Genomic DNA, 22,747 nt, shown 5'->3' on the forward strand with positions numbered 1-22,747 from the left:
GAGCACCGGGCACAGTGCTAAGACAGCTACGTTTAGTTTCTTATTTTCTCTTGACTGCTATCCTTTGCTATTGGAGATTATGATGTGGATGTTGTGGTGGGTGAAACTGAAGTTTCGTACTCATCCAAGTGCACACGGCTGGTGAGTGACAGCCACAGCTCACACCTGGGAGGGCGACCGGGGCAGGCAAGGACAGCCTGAGCCCCTGTGCGTGCTCCTGCCGCAGGCTCTCCACACATCAGCGTTCTTCTCCTTCACTGGCTCTTACAGCCTCTAACTCAGCGGTTCTCAACCTGTGGGTCGCGACCCCTTTGGCGGTCGAACGACCCTTTCACAGGGGTCGCCGAAGACCATCCTGCATATCAGATATTTACATGACGATTCATCACAGCAGCAACATTACAGTGATGAAGTAGCAACGAAAATCATGTTATGGTTGGGTCACAACATGAGGAACTGTATTTAAAGGGCCAGGAGGTTGAGAACCACCGTGAACGTGCCGTTTCAGAGCGCAGGTGCCGTGATGTCCGGAAAACACTGTCATGTTTTTGTCCGAATCATGAAGAGACATTGTCAACCACCAGCACCTATTTGAGGAAAGTCTTCTGCAGAGTGCATACTTTGAAGAGATATAAAATGCGCTTTAGGAAGTTCATGTCCTCAAGGAGCTCATGCTGTTCCAAGCACATGGTTTTCCTGGGCCTGGAGGGTGGGGTGCTGGCGGCGGGGCGGGTGCTGAGGGAGCGGAGGGCTCAGGCCTGGAGATGGAGGAGTCAGGAGGCCCCTGCATGGCGCTGCGCCCTAAAAGAGGGCCAGGAGGGTGCATTCTGTTCTGTGCACTTCCATGCAATTGAAAAGCAAACAGACGTGTTATTTTCATTGTAAATCTTCCCTCTTTCATTCAAGCACAAACGAGTGGAGGTGAAAAAAGATGCACAAGAACTAACATCACGTGACTGGGGCTCTCCAATAAAAACTCTCTAATAGAGGAGCCCTGAGGGACCACCTTTCCCTCCCCACCAACCCCCCCCCCCCCCCAAAAAAAAGACAGGATAAAAAACGGATGTAAAAGGCTGGTGAGCAAAAATAAAAGAGGCAAGTACTTCTTTAAGAAAACAACAACCTAAGCAGCAATTTTTAAATTTTAGGGTCGTAGGTCCTTTTGAGACTATCATCAAAATCCACATCTACGCACCTAAAGTCACGTAGGATGGCAGGCGGGCCGGGGCTCCTTGGAGCACGTCTCTGTGGCCTGTGAGCCACTCGGACACCGGAAGCCCCTCACTAAGCGAGGATGGAAAGTAGGATGAAGACTCGTCAGGATTCAGATGAATAATCTTCTGGGTCAAATAACAGCAATAAGTTGCTTTCAGTGATGACACTTTTAGAAATGTGCCTGTAGGATGCACTTCCTGCTGCGTGGTTCGGTACAGTTCCGTAGCATTTTGAACACTATTAAGGTATTATTTGTAAAGTGTATTTTTCTGTGTCCATTTGTGGAACCTTGTCATACTGATAACGCCCCTATTTTTAAACATATCGTTGTTAAAGCAAACATTTTAATTAAGTAATAACTTTAGTTTTTGTAGGAATATTCAAATAAATGTAAACAACCACTTTAAGAAAGTTAAAATAACTTTTAAAGGAAAAGGCATTGTCACAGAGAATTTCAAAATGATACTTGCAAAAACAATTTTTTTTTAATATATTTTATTGATTTTTTACAGAGAGGAAGGGAGAGGAATAGAGAGTTAGAAACATCGATGAGACAGAAACATCGATCAGCTGCTTCCTGCACACCTCCCACTGGGGATGTGCCCACAACCCAGGTACATGCCCTTGACTGGAATTGAACCTGGGACCTTTCAGTCCGCAGGCCGACGCTCTATCCACTGAGTCAAACCAGTCATGACAGCAAAAACAATTTAGTCATAATCAAAGAACCTTCAGAAATTTATTCCGTGTAGTAAATAAAATCATTGCTAAACCTTTCTCTTAAATGGTAAATGGAAATTTTCATTTCCTACTTAAAATGAACTACAGTAGTTATTTTACTAAACATACGCATCATTGATGAATTATGGCCTTTTTGGTTTTGTACGTTTATACCATTAACTAACATTTCCTATAGAATAAAAGCCTAATATGCAAATTGTCCCCTCAACCAGAAGTTCGACTGGGAGTTCGCTGGGGCGTTTGACCAGGGGGTGGTGCTGGCCAGCCAATAGCCCAGGCTCTCCCCACAGCTGCCCCCTCCCAATCTCCCCCCTCCCCTCCTGCCACCCAAATCAGGGGCAGGGCTGGCCCGCCAACCTCCCCAGCCCCCTCCCCCTGGCCGGCCGGCCCCATTGGCCCGATCAGGGCAGGCCAGTGGGACCCCTCCCGTGCATGAATTTGTGCACCGGGCCTCTAGTATGAACATAAATGTGTGTCACTGAAATGCTGTGTGATTGATTTGAACCAAATTTCTCACTCTCATAAGCAGGCTTTGGGTCCTTGGCGTGTGGTTCTGAATACAGGGAAAATCCTTCCTTCTTTTATGGTGGCATAAACCTGGACACAGTTACGTACCCTAACAAACGAGCAACTGAATGCTCCTCACCTTCCTGAAATGTCACTGTGCTGGGTGATGCTGAGCGGACGACAGGCACAGACACCTGGACCGCTAAATGGATGGGAACTGCAAAGTGTGACGCACAGCATCTGAGACACGTTGCTCTGCAGACATGTTTGATGCGAAGTGGGTGTCTCCATTTACGACAGTCACTCGGCCATGTATCCACCTGTTCCGTCCCTGGCATCTTTCTCTCCGGCCGTTTTTAAGAAGCACCAATGCCTACGTCTGACCTTGCTACAGAAAAACCGGAGGAGAACCAAGCAACGCTCTGAGAGTTTGGAGTTACACCTTATTCACTGCGGTGGGCTTAGAGAAAATGAATCCAAATTGTAAGCAGAGCTACAAGCAGAACTTCCCTTTTTATGAAACAGCCAGCCCTGTGCGTGCTTAGTGAAAACAACACAGTTCTATCCTATTAAAAAACGCACCCGGCCTGGCATTGGGCGTATCTAGTCTCTGGCCTACAAGGTCAGGCAGCTGAGTTTATCTCCCTCATTATTCAAGCAGGCTACAGCGGGCTAGAAAGCAAAGTTATTTTTTTAGAATAAGAGGCCGTCCAAAGAATAGCAGAGAATTCCAAACAGCAGTTTTACAAAATAGGGGTTAGCCTTCACAACCTCAGCGTTTTAAAATTAGGGGCACATAGCACCTCGACATTCGTTCATGTGAAAACCTGGCAGAGTGTTCCTCGTAGACAGCGGGCTCGGAAAACCGTGGTTTTAGTGGCAAAGAAGAAAGGTAAGAGCTCGCTGCTCAGTTACTGAAAGCAATAGACAAACGAGTGGAGATGAAGCTGCAGATAGAGGCTGTGGAGGCAGGAAGAGGTGCATTCTGAGCTCAGGTTGCGCCCGGAGGAGCTGGGGCTGCCGGGCAGTGTTCTCACAAGGCTGTGCTTCGGCCACAGAGGGTGAGGGTTTTCTTTTCTAATCAATAAACATAATTTCCCCCCAAAAATGTGAAGTGAAATGACAAACAGAACCCCGGGTTTTACATGCAGACTAGAGTTACCCTTTAGCTGTGGAAAATGAATAAAACGCTCCAGGATTTCCGAGCTGTGGTCTTGGCTCTGGTCCTTCCAACTTGTCTCTCGGTATCGACTTCCTTGTTGGTAAAAGAAGGAGGACACAGCCCTACAAAAGGGACGGGGCTGGTGTTTGAAAATAAAACGGCTTCAGAACGTGAAAACACCTGAGCCCGGCCGGCGTGGCTCAGGGGGGCAGCGTCGACTGTGAACCAAGAGGTCACGGTTTGATTTGATTCCCGGTCGGGGCACAGGCCCGGGTTGCAGGCTCGGTCCCCACTGTGGGGCGTGCAGGAGGCAGCTGATCCATGCTTCTCTCTCATCATTGATGTTTCTCTCCCTTCCTCTCTGAAATCAGTAACCATATTTAAAAAATAATAATTTGAAAACATCTGAAAAGTAAGAAGAACCTTACACCTTCATCACCATCAGAGGCTGACCTAGTTTGAATAGGCTATGCTTATCATTGCGTAAGAAAACACAAACATTTCAATGTATGCAAGTTCTGCTTTCCTAATTCTGAAAAATCCACTAAAGCTCATCTGGACTCCCATGTCCTTTTCAAAGTCCAACAGCTAAAAGTATTGTCAAAACACCAAGCATCGCTGAATAACAATTTCGTAGACAACTTTTTTTTCAATATATCAGTCAACTAGAGGCCCAGTGCATGAAATTCGTACCCTCGTGGGTGGGGGTTCCTCCAGTGAATCAGTTCCAGTGGAAGCAGGTTGCTCCCTACTAAACCGTTTTGGGGAAAGACGGCGATTGATTTTTCTTCTTTAGCTCGGTGCACATTTCCATTCCTGCGTGGGTCCTTAGGGTGAGGGTCACGGCTTGCTCCTCGCTCAGTGTCAGAGCTCGTGCTGGAGTCCCCCTCAGCCCGTCACCCCCAGGAAGGAGGGCAGAAGTGAGGTCTGCAGAGGAACCCGGTGTTGTTACGGAATTTGGGTGTTGGGGGTGGGGAGCTGCTGGTGTTGGCAGAAAAGCATGAGGTACCTGTGCACTAAATTAATTAAATGGAGAATGAAATGTATGCCGTTGGGCGAAAATACTGTTGGGCAAAAGAACAGCGGTTTAGACAGGGTCCTTGTCTTCAGTTGTAGAGCAACATAAAGATCGTTTGCAGAACCTTATTCCTGAAAAGGGTTCGTTGCTGGAAAGGCCTTGAAACATAGCCAGTCACCATGCACATGACCAGTAATGACAGCATCTCGTAGACCAGTACCTCATCCGTAAAATAATTATTTGGTTCACAGCAGATTCATTTGTACAACTTTGTGTTGAATTATACTGATGCAGAAGGCATTCCTGTGTTTATTGGGCAGTGTTTGCATAATGCAAGTTAATTATACACTATAATTATGATAAAACTGCAATTAATTTATAGTAGAGACAAGGATTCGTACAATTCCCCTCCCCACCCCCCGCCTTAACGGGGGGGAATTGGAACACTGAGTTATGGCTCACTGAAAGGTTTCTTTAAATATATTACGTACTTCTGGGATATTCACATGAATAAAACTAAACTCCACAGAACTGGGAAAATTAAACGAATGACGTTTATGTAATCCACGTTACTGGGTGCTTTTTAGCCACACTTTTCCTCAGGCAGTTTCTTGATTTCCTTCACCTGTTTGGCCTGTGTTGGGTGGCTGTTCACAACAAGCTTCAGAAGATGCTCTATTTCCACAAAAACCGAAAACTGTTCGCATCGTTTTAGAGCTTTCGATAGTAATAGAAAGTCTTTCAAATGGTGAGCGTGGCTTTTAGCATAGTGTTTTATAGGTACTTTATTTAATCATCTGAATATGTTCTAGTTTATTAAAATACTACAGGAAAGAACGGTGACTCATAATTTTTGTCTTTTGAGATGAGGAAGGAAGGAAGAAGGAAGAAAGGAAGGAAAGAAGGAAGGAAAGGCGGAGGGAAGAAGTAGGAAGGACAGAAGGAAGGTGTTTAAAACATGGAGAATATTGGGACAAAATTCTGTTTCTAAAGTACTTGGCACTAAAATCCTTATTTTCATGTTTTAGAAATAGTCCTAGTGTTAGAAGACAAACTAAGTAGGTATTTAATTTAAAAAATGAAAACACCTTAAATCTATAAAACATTGGACACATATAACCATTAATTAAATTAAATTCTTTGACACCTTTGGTAATGTCCCAGCTGCCTCTGTGCTGGTTCACACCTAAGGTCTTACTGCGTGAGCCAGCGCTTTCACCTTTGGTGGGTAGAATATAAAACAGACGAAGGTAAAAACAACCTTTTCCTAATCCAAGAGTGAACGAGCCGAAACCGGTTTGGCTCAGTGGATAGAGCGTCAGCCTGCGGACTGAAAGGTCCCAGGTTCGATTCCGGTCAAGGGCATGTACCTGGGTTGCGGGCACATCCCCAGTAGGAGATGTGCAGGAGGCAGCTGGTCGATGTTTCTCTCTCATCGATGTTTCTAACTCTCTATATCTCTCCCTTCTTCTCTGTAAAAAATCAATAAAATATATTTTAAAAAAAAAAGAGTGAACAAATGTGGTTATCTGGGAGAAGGGCGATGAAGGCGGAGGGAATATGAAGTTCAAAGGTCCTGAGGCATGATATTTACATCAAAATCTAAAAAAGCTCATAAAATACTATAAAAAGGTGAAGGCACACCACAAGGAAAATATCAGTTATAAAATAAGTATTTAATAAATCAAACACTTGCAGTTCAGGAAGTATACATTTCAGGAAAAGAGACAATTTTTGATAGTCCACTTGTCAAAAGTATAGAAAAAAGATCATTGCTGGTAAGGCCGGTTAAAATTCTCCTTATCATCTGCTATTGGTACAAGTCTTCTAGGCATATCTTTCTAGAACACAACTTTAAAAATGTGTATGAAATATTCAAAAGATCAAATAAGTTTTGACCTTGCTGTTTCACTTCTAGGAAGCCACAATGAAGGAATACTTTGAGATGACCAACAAAAATTTATGTACAAAAATTTGTATTACACTTTTATTTATAATATGAAAGTATAGAACTTTTAAGCAGTCCGACAGACGAAGGAATAATTATTATGAATTTCTAAGTTCCATTGTTATCTGCCAGGCAGTGTGATTACTGCTCTGTGTGAATGATCTGTTATATCTTCGTAAATTCATACGATGAATAAGTGGTGCTTATTTGTTGATTTTCCTACCACTGTGCTCATTAATACGTCAGATTTTCCTCGGTGGACCTCACCTTCCATCCTATATAGCAGCCGTGTGATTGGAGGATAGACCGTATCTGAGTCTCTAAGGATTCACTCTGATTGGTCTGTCAGTGATTGCATACCCCCAGTGATGGGTTACGAATGTGCGTGTTAACCTGTTCGGTCCAAAGTCAATCCCAGAACTTTTGCTTAGGAATTAGTTGGGGAAGTGCTTTTTCTCCTGGGCTCTCTCTCTGCTCAGGCTCCCTCCATCTCTCTCCTGGCTCCAGCATTCCTCCCAACATTGCTAAGACTGCCGTCTCTTTCCCTAGTCACATCTATTGTTTTTTGAACCCCCGTTGCATTAAATACATTCCTCCGCCCTGGTGTGAATTCCCCTCCGCCACACATTCTCTCACTAAGTCAAGTAGCTTTTCAACCTGTGACCAGCTGTCCCTCCTCTGGATTCGTCTCGATGCCTCGGCTGCGTGTCCACAGAAGACACTGCTCGGGAGGTCAGGGTTCGTGCAGAGTTCACGTTCAGAAAGAACGAGGACTTTGCCTTCACCTGTTCGGGCTGAAAACATATAACGCTTCCCAGAAGTGACTCAGTGCTTTCCACGAGTTCAGCAGAAAGAGGGAATGACTCGGTCTTCGTCCTCCTCCGTCATCTAATCAGGGAAACGTCCTGCTGGTGACAGCTTCAAGCCGCTGCCTAAAGCTCCACGAGACGGAGAGGAAAGCACGAGATGGGTGTGCGGTTAGCGTGGTAAATGGGAAACGTGTTAACTCTGAAATAGCATCTCAGGTCTCATCCTCTGTCACTGCTTCCCTTTGCCGAGAGCCGCGGGGAGAGAACTGGGAGGGAACATGGGGCAGGAACAGGTGCCTGGGCTCTGGGTCCAGCCTGCCGTCCAGAGACAGGCAGCCCGCGCCAGGCGCCCCGGTTTGCTCTCACCACGTGCGTTGCGCCCCGGGCACCGTTCATTGCGCATCTCTCCAGGGTGGGACCCGAGCCTCCTTCCAGGTGCATCGCCAAGTGACAGACACGCAGCTCCCAGGAGCAGGGGCCCGTCTCGCCTCCTTCACGGTCCCTGCTGCGTGGTCTTCCTGAAATCCGTGTCTTTCTGCACCTTCCCTGTTTTGTGGGCTCCCGTGACCCTCAGAGGGAAACCTGAACCTCATCGCACGGATCAGGACCTTCTTGATCAGGCCTTTCCTTACCACAGAGATTTCTTACAAAACAGCCTTTCGGAAGCATCTGCGTTCCAATCCTACCCGCCTGCCACCTGCCGATGGAAGGAGGCGCGTTTCTCCCTCTTCCTGCGCCTTTGTTTCCGAGGCCCCTGCTGACAGCGTCCCCAGCCTTTTCACTGAATCACGTCGAAACTGAAGGCCCAGCCGGGCCCGCGTGGACAGTGGTTGGGCATCGACCATGAACCAGGAGGTCACGATTCCAATCCCGGTCAGGGCACAGGCCCGGGTTGCGGCTCCATCCCCAGCAGGGTGCATGCAGGAGGCAGCCAACCAGTGATTCTCTCTCATCATTGATGCTTCTATCGCTCTCCCCCTCCTTTCCTCTCTGACATCAATAAGAATATATTAAAAAAATAACCTGAAGGTCCACAGTTCCGCCTTCTCGATGTTTCTCCCACACCTGACCTTGCATTAACCGAGCTCTTAACACACTGACAAACGCGAGGGAGGATGTCCACTGCTCTCCTCTCCCTAACACAGTGGTTCTCCACCTTCTGGCCCTTTAAATACAGTTCCTCATGTCGTGACCCAACCATAAAATTATTTTCGTTGCTACTTCATAACTGTGATGTTGCTACTGTTATGAATCGTCATGTAAATATCTGATATGCAGGATGGTCTTAGGCGACCCCTGTGAAAGGGTGGTTCGACCGCCAAAGGGGTCTCGACCCACAGGTTGAGAACCGCTGCCCTAATGACTGATATGATTGGGCATCAGTGGGTGCTCAGTGAACGTTGCTTTAATGAACTAAGTTAACTTTCCAGCTCACCTTGGGGCCAGGGGTACAGGTATGCCAGCCCCTCAATGAAGAGACTAACATGCCCGGAAATGACTGCCCCAGGCATGATGGCAGCCACCCCAAGGCACCATGGCTGTGCCCGTTGCCTAAGCGTCAGGGGGCAAACAGTGGGGCATTCATCTCTCAGGAAGGTGCGAAGGCACTTGGCCGGCCGGAGGGCGATGCGGCCAGACAGCTGGTTAGAGGACCCATGGGTGGCTGCTGTGGGCCGGCTGGAATGGACAGGTGGAGAGGAAACTAGAAGGGAGTTTCTGTATTAAGGAGAAGTAAATTCATTCGATGGAACTGCACATAAATGGCAAGAGAAACAACAGGAATTAATGATGCCTGTGCAGGTTTCTGGCTTGAGCAGTTAGAATGAGGATTGTACGATTTCCATAATTAAAATCACAGGACAAAGGAAGAAAAAAACACAAATGAAAAAAGACAGTTATAGGCCAAGGATCTGATTTTGTATATTGAATTTAGATGCCTGTAGTGGATGAGAAATGACTGTTCAGGAAAACTTTTTTTTTGCAGCATTCTGCAAATTAGATTGAAATATCGCTAAATTCTTGGAGCCAGCTAAGAAAAGAAAAATCAGTAGTAAATGATTTTGAAAAGGTTTTAAGGCAGGGGTGGGCAACCTTTTTGTGAGTGCGTGCCAAAACCAGCAAAATCTCTGGCTCAAAATTTTTCTGCGCGCCAACCCTAATTTTTTGAGAACATGTTAAGCCTACTTGTTATCTCTTAAGGTGTACGTATGTGAAGAACCTTGAAGAAATAATAAAATTCATTCTAGCAACAAAAACACAGTATATGATGATGAAAAATACATTTATTTTTTAATGTATACATGTACACTGATAGTCCGACAGAAAACTTTATGACTCTGTTTGATATTATCAGTGGGACTTTTGCTGCTGCATCACTGATGACAGAGATTTTACATCAGGTTTCTATTTCGTGACCTTCAGAGAAATGCACGAGCTACTACTTTCATCCGTCAGGCTACTCCTACTACGAGACTTAACAAAATTCATCACTGAGAACAAAGATTCACAAGCGTATGTGATGAAACCAAAACACTGGTCGGATCTAGGAAGGCAGGGAGAGTTAAGGCAGAGGCATAGAAATTGCTCTTCCCCTCTCTCGTCAATCCATGTCTATGGTCTTTAAGATAACTTGTTATGTAAAATTATTTATCTAAGATGCACCTACACTGAATTTATCTGAAAAATAAAAAAGTCGATATTAAGAAAAAAATTGTAAATGGAAGATTATAAGAGAGGGTTTCACGTGCCAGCAAAAGTTACTGGCCTGCCATGTTTCGCACACGTGCCAGGGGTTGCCCACCCCTGTTTTAAGGTCATGATAATGGAGGCCTTGGTTTTCACCTTTTAGCTTGGCTTGTTTGTTTAGTTTGGTTTTATTGTGTATGGAATATTTAAAGATATAAGTGTTGCATTAACAAATTGAAGCATTTGGTCATATTGCAACATTAATAATGTGGGGTTTTTTTTAAACTAATACTGTTGGGAAAAATGAAAGGTTTGGCAGGCTTCCTTTGACTTCATAAACATTTTTAAATTTCATGAGAATATGTAATAAATGGTGGCAAAAGAGTATAAAATTGAGTGCATTATGCTTCTAAAATGTAAAGAATCATTTGAATTGGAAATCAAGATTTTTATCTTTTAAAATAAAAACATGTTCAAAAGAGCAGCTCAGAAACACCTCTCATTGTTGCTAAAACTATTTAAAATGCCCTGTACCTGAGCAAATCTAATCACGTCAGACGTGGAATCATGCGGTCATTTCAGAGCATGACATCTTCCTGCACGAAGAACGAACGACAGGAGCCGGCCGCGTTGATTCCTGTTTTTCAGTCGGCGTTTCTGGGCTGTTCTTTATTCTGTCGCATTGCATGGCCCATTCCAAGTTGAAAAGCATTTCCCACAGTGAGAACGGGTTTCAGTCCATGTGAGAGAGAAATAACTCCCTGGGGATGTAACTTGAATTACGTTGAGTAGTTTAAGGAAAATATTTACTTTGCTCTAATATTTTGGAGGTGTTTTTTTGTTTTGTTTTTTAACAGTCTGGTTAGCAAAGTTACTTGTGTTATCTTGGGTGATTTCTTACTTCTGAGACTAATAGTCGCACAAAATAAATAGGGAAATTACCACTTCGCTAAAAACAAAACAAAACACACACAAAAATGAACTAATCCTGCCTTTCCTTTTCCCTCCCTCTTCCCAAGACAGAAAGACGAGCTGGCGAGTCCCTGGGGACTCTCGGCCTAGTTTCACGGTCACCTCAGCTGTGTCTTGTTGAAACGTCCTGTCCAGGGTGAACAAAGCTCCTTCCAGCGATGGGAGAATGTGCTAAGACTCAGCCTTCACATTCTGAGGAAAGATAACACTCATTATATTAGTCACATACCCTACAACCCATTAACGCTAAGAGCATACCATATGATTTAATAATGGCATTGCTGGCTAGATAAACATTTTCTCATTAAAATTATAAATACCGCCCTAGCCGGTTTGACTCAGTGGATAGAGCGTCGCTGTGGACTGAAGGGTCCTGGGTTCGGTTCCTGTTAAGGGCACATGACCAGTGAGGGGCTTGGGGGAGGCAGCCGATGAGTGATTCTCTCTCATCATTGATGTTTCAATCTCTCTCCCTTCCTCTCTGAAATCAATAAAAATATATTTTAAAAAATAAAATTATAAATACTTATAAATGGTCTTAAAATACACCCTGCTCATATTTCAATCCAAATTTTAAAATTGTTGCCTTTATTTTAGATACTATTAATGGTCTGCCTATAACCCTTCTCCCTTAGACTCCCCTAAATCAACGTCTTTACTTGAATTATTTCCTCAGAGTTTGCCTCTGGGGCCACAGAAAGTAAGGTGCCCCGAGTTTTGTCTCTAAAGTTGTGTTAGAAAGTGAAAAAGAATAGAATCAACGAATAGATAAGTAGGCCTCTGAAGAGAATTGTGTTGAAGATGGAAAAGTTAGCTTGCAGATGGCACAGGTGCAAACAGGATGAAATAAACTGTTTGAGATCTGCCTGGTATGATTTAAAAGAGTAAGAAATATAGCTCGGTCTTCGCCAGTGGCCTCTATCAAAGTTATGGAAGGAGGCAGAACAGAACAGATTTGTTTTCATATATTTTCCCCCCACCGTTGCCCCCCAATAGAAAACAAACGCTCGTTGCTCTTGTGGTAAGAAGAGATACTAACCTGACTTCTGCTGCTACGATTTGGATGTAGGTCAGAGGTACATTTGAAAATCCCGCATTCAGGGGAGACACGACTGCTGTTGCCTCTGGAAGGAAAGCCCTCTGTTTGTTGGCATAAAATGTAAACATCTACACCAGCTGCAGTGCCTGTTCTAGCTGCACAGGAGGAGGGGGTGGGGGGAGCAGCTCCCTAAATGCTCTCCCTGGGGGTCAGAGTGGAAGTGGGGGGCAGTCAGCCCTGAGCATGAGCAGGGCCAGGACAGGGCCAGGACAGGAGGGCCCCAGGGGAAGCCCAGGTGCCCAGCCATGGACAGTGGCAGGCGGGCTTTCCCCCAGGTGACCTTCCTCCTTAGCATATGGATGGTCATGTGGTTTGACCCCCTGACCTTTCCTCCCTGGAGATAACCTCTAGGCCTCAATAGTATGTCAGCTCCAGGCCCAGAAAAGCAGCAAAACCAGCCCCAGCTGCCCCGGGGGCCCAGCTGCCTTGATAATGACCTCACCCTGGTGCCGGCCAGTCAGTGGAGACCACACCCCTGAGAGGACACACCTGGGAAGTGCTGGATGTTCTATTGGATCTTCCCCGGGGCCTCCCCTAACACCTCGGCCCTTAAACCCTTAGGACAGGACCCAGGGCTCCAGCTCCCCCCCCCCCCCGCCCCCCACAGGCCAGTCGCCTTTACCTGCCTCGCCCCCAAGTTTCCTACGCCCCTTGCTTGTACGAGGTCCGTCCTCCTCGCCTCTCGCCGTGTTATACGTAAGTGTCCTCCTACAGACGGAGTCCTGCCTCTGACTGCTGTCCCAGCCGAAAGGCTGCTGCCCCCAGGCCGGTCTGACCCCAAGGGTCCACCCCTGGCGCCTGCCCCGCTGCCTCCAACAGAGTGAAAGCTCAGGTGGACAAATGCTTCCTGAAGTTCCCTTTCGCCCTCTCCCTCCTGGGCAGGGCCGTGGGCTCCATCAGGCTGACCAGCTAATCCGAGAAGGAGGGGAGAGGAGAGGGGCGGGCTGATGGTAGCTGAGGGAAGAGGGGTGCCGTCGGTGGGTTGGAACTTTGAGTTTCTCGCCTGGCAGCCTTGCTGTTTGCCTTATGTAGCCACCGGCTCCTCTCCCTTTTCAAAAAACATACATCCTTCACCCTGGCTGTCCTAGTCGGCCACTTCCTTAACGTTCACAGGAAAGGACTAGAATTTTAGAACATGTATGGCAACCTCTATATTGAGATACACATACAAGTAATTACTGATTCATTCTACTAAGCCCAGTTTTCATGCTATTTCTACTTCTAGGTGATTCCATCCGACACACACACCGAGGAGAGGGTGTGGCTGAGGGAGAACGCGGCTGGCCACTGCGTGATCGGGACGCCCCGCGTCAGTGCCTGTCGCCTTCCAGGCCGACACAGCCAGGTAAGAAGAAGGAGACTTTGTTCACATACTTGAAACCGTTTTGAAAAAAAAGAGAAATGACAGAAATGTTTTTATTTTGTGCCGAACATTTAAAAAGAAGTTGGTAAAATACGTAAAAGCAAAATAAAATCACGAATGAGCCTGTTTTCTAAAAATAACTTCCATCACTTTTGTTCTCTATCATTTGATTTTTTCGTTTTGTTGGTTTTTCCCTTTACACAAAGTTGAGATAATATTCTATGTATTCTCTGTTGAATTTCTTTATTTTTGTAATAATCTATTTTGTCTTATTTGATCATGAGTTAGTGTTTCATAGTTTTCATGGTATCAGTTAATACGAGCAAAAGCTTTTAAAATATTTTTAGATGTGTTTACTATTCAGAAAATATGCTTATAGATTGATATATACTTCACTCATTTTTCATTAGTAGAGTTACTAAAATTTGCATCACTGTTTCTATGATTGTAATATTTTAAAGGCTTCTTATTCTTCTTGCTGAAAATACCTCCAGAAGGTGGTAATGAGTTACCATTTCATCAGCCATTTTTGAAAATGTTTGTTGACATGTTGACTTAAATATATATATATTCAAAGAATTTTCCTAACAAAACCTAGTTTATGTGGAAGAAAAAAATCAAAGTTAAGATTCTAAATTTTTGTTGCAAGCGGTAGCATCCTCTGCTCGCATATGTTCAGCCACTGTCTCCCTTACATACCTGAGCCTGGAAGGAAAGGGAGTATTATATGTGCATGGTCTTTGCCCCGAGTCTAAAACACATCATTGTTGGGGTCCAGCCCCAGCAGGTCCAGGGGTTCCCAAAGGTGTGGACGGAGTCGGCGAAGAATGAAGGACACAGAGACAGTGTTTAGTTGATCAGCATGGTTGGGTTCTCTCTTTATTATTCTATTACATCTATATTTATACTATTTGATCCCATAAGCATGCCTCTATAATTACATCATGGTTCAGGAAACCTTCTACAGTTCCTAGTTTCATTTCCATAATCCTGTCTCTATCTAGTTCTCTTGGTTTTAATCTTGTCTAGGTTAATCTCTATGTTCCATTACAAGGGCTATTCCAAGGTCACTGCTCTACTGATAGGCTACAAGGGAGTGGCTGAAGGAGTTTATCCTACCCAGTAAAGGTTATGTCCTCCCAGCCTCGCTGTTTGCCTTCCCTGGGACTGCCCTGTGTTGGTGGGTCTCCAGGGGTATAGGCTTTGGTGCTTTCCCTGGTGGGCAGACCCCTGGGGATGTGGGCCCAACAAGTCCAAAATTTATTGCCTACAGTCTTAGTCCAAGTTCTTCATAAGTAGTACATGGTATTTCTGTAACACTAGGGGGCTTTACTGATTTATTCTCTTCCTTAGTCCTGTTAATCCCTAATTCCAGGGAAAAATCCCCACCTGGAGAAACAACCTTTCTCAGGGAGGTGGTCCTGGTTAAAACACATAGCGCTAAGAGGGGGAAGCAAAGATATGCCATATACGCCAGGTCCCTTGAAACATAAGCTGTGCAGATGTTACTTTCCGGCAGCGACTGCGTCAATCAGCAAGGGTGGACCGGCTTCCAGCACATCATTGGCAGCGGATGGCGAGTGTACATTCCTCAGCTGATGGTTGTGCAGACGTGCCCTGACCGTGAGCCTCAGCGCTCTGGTTATTTGAATGAGGTGGTGACCGTGGGCGTTAGGGCAGGAAGGTAGAGAATCAGCTTCCTGTGTCTTCCCATTTTCAGTAAAATCTGGCAACATAAAACATATTTCAGCTCCTTCGGGCCGGTGGGTGTGCTGAGTGCCAGGGAGGAAGGGAAGGGAAGGGCGATGCTGATGGCACCCTCAGGGGGGGCCCTGAGAACACGTCACAGTACGGCGCCGGGTATGTCTTGCAGAAGGGCAAGGCCAAGGGAACGTGACCGGGAGAGAGAGTTTTTGTTTTGAGACTGTAAATCTCGAAGTTTGGATTCACATTCTTTTTTTTTTTTTTTTTTTAATATATTTTATTGATTTTTTTACAGAGAGGAAGGGAGAGGGAGAGAGTTAGAAACATCAATGAGAGAGAAACAATTCAGCTGCCTCTTGCACGCCCCCTACTGGAGATGTGCCCGCAACCCAGGTACATGCCCTTGACCGGAATCGAACCTGGGACCCTTCAGTCCACAGGCCGACGCTCTACCCGCTGAGCCAAACCGGTTATGGCTGGATTCACATTCTTAAGCTTTTAGGAACAGTAAGAGATGCGTCCGCGTGGACGTCCAGTCTCCGGGGCAGAAAGTGTCAGATGATGCAGTCATTCAGGACAGCGAGGGGCATAAACAGATGACAGAGCGGGAAGCAATGTTAGGAAAGTGGCAGAAAGGAAGAGAAATGTAATTTCTCCTGCTCCCTCTGTGTGAATGGGTTAGACTGATGGCACTCTGGTCTGGAGAGAGTCCTAGGGAAGTACCTCAGTGGAGGGCAAATTCACACCCTGTTCGGGGCTGCCTCAGGCCTCAGCCACATTTACATACAGAAGAAAATAACCCATAAGCCATTGCAGAAACCCAGGAAACCATTCCTTTCCCCTGACCGTAGGTCCTGCATTTAAAGTTTACATTCAGTACATCTATCTAAGTAAATGATACTTCTGTTCTAATGATTAATACTCTTCAAGTTCATCTTTACCTGTATAACAATAACATTGGTTTTCATTTAGTGAAGAGATTTAAAGGGAAAAAAAAGTTCTGTATACTTATATAGTATGTAGTTGTAATGAGTGGCTCCTTTGTAAATTCATTCCTATTTGAATGAAATAGTGAAACCTGGCAAAGTGATCTTCATCAGCTACGTTGGTCTCTATGTTGTGAAGTGGTGAACTCATTGTGGGTCTTGTAGTGCAAACTAATTGTGTATGCTCTGAGGTGTCCTTTATTATACCAAAACCTTCCCTTGTTTAGGAGTAATTCTATATAATAAAGAGGTAATATGCAAATTGACCATCGCACCCTCGCACAAGATGGCCGCCCCCATGTGGTCACAAGATGGCCGGCAGGGGAGGGCAGTTGTGGGTGATCAGGCCGGCAGGGGAGAGCAGTTAGGGATAACCAGGCCTGCAGGGGAGTGCAGTTGGGGGCAATCTGGCTGGTAGGGGAGCAGTTAGGGGGCAATCAGGCAGGCAGGCAGGTGAGCGGCTGGGAGGTAGCAATCCCGGATTGTGAGAGGGATGTCTGACTGCCCGTTTAGGCCCAATCCCAGCAGTTGGTCATCCCTCGAGGGGGCCCAGATTGGAGAGGGTACAGGCTGGGCTGAGGGACCTCCACACCCTCAGTGCACGAATTTCTTGCACCGGCCTCTGGTACCTTTATAAAATGGCTTCATGTGCTTTTAGAGCATGATGTCCATTTTTACATTTTTAGAGCATGGAGGGCATTTTTCAAAGGACATTTTGTATACATAAAGACAAATGGGGGCAAAAGAATTGACTGATGGCACTCTGGTCTGGAGAGAGTCCTAGGGAAGTACCTCAGTGGAGGGCAAATTCACACCCTGTTCGGGGCTGCCTCAGGCCTCAGCCACATTTACATACAGAAGAAAACCCATAAGCCATTGCAGAAACCCAGGAAACCATTCCTTTCCCCTGACCGTAGGTCCTGCATTTAAAGTTTACTAATGTAAATCCATATGGAAATGGAAGTGGCCGTCTCGGAGAAGGAAATTAGCGAAGCATGACTTGTAAACTGCATGCATGATTCATCAGTGAGTGGTCTGATGGGTTAAGCGGCAAACTTTGTGACCAGGTGACCATCTCTGGAACAACACCCGAGTATACAAGCCTCTGCATCATGTAGTAATCACACCCACGTCCCAAGAGTTTCTATCAATTACCGATTTTTAAAAATATATATTTATTGATTTCAGAGAGGAAAGGAGAGGGAGAGAAACATAGAAACATCAATGATGAGAGAGAATCGTGGAATGGCTACCTCCTGCGGCCCCCACACTGGGATCGAGCCCACAACCTGGGCATGTGTCCTGACCGGGAATTGAACTGTGACCTCCTGGTTCATAGGTCGATGCTAAATCATTGAGCCACACCACCCAGGCACATAAGTGTTTTTAAAAATGTAACTGATCTGAAGAATTAGGCATATTTATTTATTTATATACTAGGGCCCAGTGCACAAATTTGTGCACCTTGAAAGGAACTGTGGGCTGCAAGGCTGTGGTGGGCACAGGGGCGAGTCTCCGCCCATCCTCCATGCCCCCACCTGGCCCCTCCCATTGCGGCCCCGGGTCCCCTGTCTTCCAGCAGCCCTGCTCCCACCATCGCTGCTCCCACGCCCTGAGGGCACTGGCCCCACTCGCACTCGCTGATGGTGTGGAGCAATTGGGGCCAGCACCAGGAGCAGGTGTGAGAGACGGCTGCTGGCCCCTATTGCCCCTGAGGGCTTCTCCACCTCCCCCTGCTCCTGCGGGGCGATTGGGGCAGCAGCTGCAGCTTGCACCTGCAGATGGCACCAAGTGATTGGGGCCGGTGCCAGGTGCTGGCAGCCAGTGCAAGTGGTGGCTCTGGTGCCGGCAGCAGGTACAAGTGGCGGCTCTAGTGGCAGCTCTAGTGCCGGCAGCGGGTGCGAGCGCCGGGTGGGACCTCAGTGCGTGGAAGCAAAAAATTTTCAGTAGCGACCAGAGGCTCGCCCTGATGACAACGTCCAGTGCCCTGCCTTGGTCTGGCGACCCCGCTCACCTGCTCCACCATCCCGCCACAGCCAACACCCGCCATGTTCCACGTGCACCCCCTGGTGGCCAGCGCACGTCATGGTGACCGGTTGGTCAGTTATTCTGCCATTCAGTCTATTTGCATATTAGGGTTTTATATAGAGAGATTTATTTTTGGATTAGGTATCTTTTGAGTTAGGAGGGAAAGGAGTTGTGAACTAATAAAGAGTTATACTACCTGAGCCAGGTATTTCATAAAGTATCTTGAAATATACATGAGGATATGGATTGTACATTCTTGTATGGTTAATTAGGTATTTAATAAATCAGAAAAATGACTCCTTTTGGACTTAATGCAGAAAATAAATTAGATCTATTAAATAAATTACAAAGCATTTTTCACTTGATTTTGAAAACTGCCTCAGTGTCTGAACAACTTAATAAATCACAGATCTGGATCCTTTATGTAAGCTGTCCTAATGCCAGGTTGCTATGAAGGGAATTAGACCGAGCATTCCCGAGAGGATTTCACTAATTTCTAGAAGCCTCGAGGGGTGTTTAGATTTCTGGAATGCAAAGTCAGCTTCAACATGAAATCTACTCCACATATTTCCACGTCCTTCTGTCCTTTTCTGCCCAGTTTCAGAATGTTAAACCCACGATTCCATGAACACATACTGGATGACATGGTGGTGCAATTAAAACGCTTAAGTTATTTTTAGGTAATTTCCTTTTTTTTGTGGAGTTACCAAGAGATAGCACAGGACAATCAATGCCTCATAATGACTTTCCCAGAAGGCCGGGCGCTGGCTGTGCCTGTGGTGCGAGAATCATTTGACGTGTATGTGGCAGTCTGGGTCGTTCTGTTTTTTTCCTTCAAATTTTGATAATTGCTTAAATAGAATTGGTTGCTTTGCTTCATTAATAAAATTATTTGCTAATCCCGACAGGAGGAAATAGAAAAATGTTGCTGTTTAAGGATAGTATTAAATTCAACACATGACTTGTTAATAGCTACGAAGTAAGCAGACACTTTCTTCTTCTTCTTCTTTTTTTTTTAACATTTTTATGTATGTATTTATTTATTTTTTGATCCTCACCCGAGGATATTTTTCCATTGATTTTTAGAGAGTGTGGAAGAGAAAGGGAAAGACAGAGAGAAACATTGATGTGAGAGAGACACATCGATTGGTTGCCTCCTGCACACGCCCGGACCAGGGCCCAGGCCTGGGAGGACCCTGCAACCGAGGTACGTGCCCTTGACTGGAATTGAACCCAGACCCTTTGGTCCGCAGGCTGACGCTCTAGCCCAGGGGTGGGCAAACTTTTTGACTCGAGGGCCACAGTGGGTTCTTAAACTGGACCGGAGGGCCGGAACAAAAGCATGGATGGAGTGTTTGTGTGAACTAATATAAATTCAAAGTAATCATCATTACATAAAAGGGTACGGTCTTTTTTTTTTTTTTTAGTTTTATTCGTTTCAAACGGGGCGGATCCGGCCCGCGGGCCGTAGTTTGCCCACGACTGCTCTAGCCACTGAGCCACACCGGCCAGGGCCAGTTCCTCTTTCTTAAACATAGTGTTGAATATACGCAATGAATGTCTACACTGGAAATAAGTTTCTTGGTTCCTTACTTTTATAAAAATATATAGATAACAATAATTATACTAGAAAAGGGGCATAAGCTTGCATTTGACTCATCTGAGTGGGGATTCTGACTTTTTTCCAAGCAAGTTTGCACACCCTCTGTCATTTACGTAGTTAGACCGTCCCAGGAACAGTGTGAAGGACGTGTCCCGTGCACAGTTTGACTTTAGTGCTGTGAACGTGGAGTTTTACTGGAAGCTCCATCTGCTTGGAGGTGATGGGCCTTTCACAAAACCCCAATCTCGAGTGGAGTTCTCTCAACCCCTGAGTGAGTATTGCCCCACGCAGCATAAATAACGTTAATAACAATAATGGCGCCCGGCCGGCGTGGCTCAGTGGTTGAGCATCGGCCTATGAACCAGGAGGTCACAGTTCGATTCCCGGTCAGGGCACAGGCCCGGGTTGCAGGCTCCATCCCCAGTGTGGGGCGTGCAGGAGGCAGCCTATCCATGATTCTCCCTTATCATGGATGTTTCTCTCTCTCTCTCCCTCTCCCTTCCTCTCCGAAATCAATGAAAATATATTTAATAATAATAATAATAATAATAATGGCAAAGCTACGTGCAGTGTGGTCTGTGAGGGGCACTGTTCTGAGCTGTCTGCACCCATGAACATCTTTACTCCTCGGGGGCGGTTTCTGGAGGAGAAAGTGCAGCACAGAGCAGGGCAGCGACCTCGCCCGAGGTCACGTGGCAGGGATGGGGTTCGAACCCAGGCGGGTCCGCCCTGTACCACGGCCCCTCCTGCAGCCGCTCCGCCGTTTCCGTCTCACAGCACAGAAGCTAATGACCAAACCCCGCGGCACACCAGGAGATGTGCGTTTTGCCCGTCTGACGGAGAAATAGGTGTAATTTTGATTCATTCGCACCAGATGGCTGTGGTCGTGTTGGCCGTCATTTTCCTGTCCGACAGTCTATGGCCAGGGATGGCGAACCTTTTGAGCTCGGCGTGTCAACATTTTGAAAAACCCTAACTTCACTCTGGTGCCGTGTCACATAGAGACATTTTTTGATATTTGCAACCATAGTAAAACAAAGACTTATATTTTTGATATTTATTTTATATATTTAAATGCCATTTAACAAAGAAAAATCAACCAAAAAAGTGAGTTGATTTTTTCGCGTGTCACCTCTGACATGCGTGTCATAGGTTCGCCATCACTGGTCTACGGGGAAGAGGCCAGTGCCCTGGACAGTCAGGTGTGGCCTGTGGGAAAATTCTTACGCACACGGGTTCAACATCGTTGTTCTACAGCGTGAAAGCATTTTAATCCAAGAATCAAACACCTCGTCAGCATTCCCGGGCCACCCTCTCCTGATCTCCTGACACATCTGCCATCCGGCTGCGTGCTGGACGCACCACCTGCTTCATCTTCTCCCGCCTCCTCCCCTCTCCTCCCCTCCCCTCCCCTCCCCTCCCCTCCCCTCCCCTCCCCTCCCCTCCCCTCCCCTCCCCTCTCCTCCCCTCCCCTCTCCTCCCCTCCCCTCCCCTCCCCTTCCCTCCCCTCCCCTCCCCTCTCCTCCCCTCCCCTCCCCTCTCCTCCCCTCCCCTCCCCTCCCCTCTCCTCCCCTCCCCCTCCCCTCCCCTCCCCTCCCCTCCCCTCTCCTCCCCTCCCCTTCCCTCCCCTCTCCTCCCCTCCCCTCTCCTCCCCTCTCCTCTCCTCCCCTTCCCTCCCCTCTCCTCCCCTCTCCTCCCCTCCCCTCTCCTCCCCTCTCCTCCCCTCCCCTTCCCTTCCCTCTCCTCCCCTCTCCTCCCCTCCCCTCTCTTCCCCTCTCTTCCCCTCCCCTCTCCTCCCCTCTCCTCCCCTCTCCTCCCCTCTCAGGCCCTCCGATCCCTCCTCTTCTCGTCCCTGACAGTCAGTGTTCAGTTTGTAGTTTTCTGGGCATGTTTTCTAGTTCGGGTCAGAATCTGGGTTCACAGCAGTTTCACTGGTCGCGTTGTTGAGCTGCTTCTGTTATGTGATGGGATTAGCCGGTGTGTTCGAATGTTGGGGACACAGATGGGCGAGTTGACTGCGAGTCACCGGTGATGTTTTCGGCCGGTAGGTCTGCAGCTGCGCCTTAGGGCGTTTTCCACGGGTTTTCCGTGCCGGCCCCAGTCCGGGGGCTTCTGCCTTGACTTGTGGGGTGGCTGCCGGGTGGAGACAGGACAGCAGTCGCAGGCGAGGTGCTGAGGGCCTGACGGACGAGTCCCCGCGGTGCTCCCCAGGCTCCGGGCGGGTGTCCGCCTCAGGGCTTTGATCTCGTCTCAGGATAACACTCATTCTCCCCTCAAAGCCGCCCGGGGCTCCGTGGCACATTTCATACCTACACGCTGCAATCACAGCATCGTCTCTAGCCTCATGGTGGCAAAGGAGGCCCGTTCTACCTGCTCTCAAGTCTGCTTGGCGTCCCCTTGATGACCAGCCGTCTCCCCCTCGGGGATGCCATCTCGCAGGAGCAGGGCCTCGCTGTCCAATTTTACAGGCAAACGCTGGAGGTTTGGCAAAACCAGTGAACTGTGCCCTCGTTGCTCCTCATCGGCAGTAAATACTGTATGACAGCCCGTGTCTTCCCTGGGATTGGCCGCCGCTGCGTGTAAGTGCGATAGCATGTGCTCTCCCCTTCCCTGTGGAGCCTCCGGGCGGGTTCCCACCATCGTCCGCCTTCAGGAGGCAGGAGCTCCTCCAGGGGGAGGTTTGATGAGAGTTGTTCTAAAGCCGCCCCGTCCCGAGTCACTCTGTCCCAGCCTCCCAGCCACCGGCATCTCCTGCTGCTGAGTCATAGCTCAGAGGTCACTGTCACCCTCCTCAGCCCCGACTTTCATTCATTCATTCATTCATTCATTCTTTCATATATTTATTTGCTTGTTTGTTAATCCTCACCCGAGGATATTTTTCCAGTGGAAGGGAGAGGGGAAGACGGA

The 22,747-nt window shown here is 47.1% G+C and overlaps 1 protein-coding gene across 3 annotated transcripts in view; it reads left to right on the top strand.

Moving 5' to 3' along the window:
- The window catches only part of GULP1 (GULP PTB domain containing engulfment adaptor 1), a 147,408-nt gene that overhangs the window by 40,533 nt on the left and 84,128 nt on the right, over positions 1-22,747 (top strand). For all 3 annotated transcript variants that reach the window (XM_070421662.1, XM_070421664.1, XM_070421663.1), the window contains exon 2: positions 13,382-13,501. The gene's annotated coding sequence lies outside the window, so the exon portion shown is untranslated. The remainder of the gene's footprint in view (positions 1-13,381; positions 13,502-22,747) is intronic.

Source organism: Myotis yumanensis, unplaced genomic scaffold (assembly GCF_028538775.1).
Source record: "Myotis yumanensis isolate MYYU_CA2020_CCGP unplaced genomic scaffold, mMyoYum1.0.hap1 SCAF_8, whole genome shotgun sequence".
NCBI lineage: Eukaryota > Metazoa > Chordata > Mammalia > Chiroptera > Vespertilionidae > Myotis > Myotis yumanensis.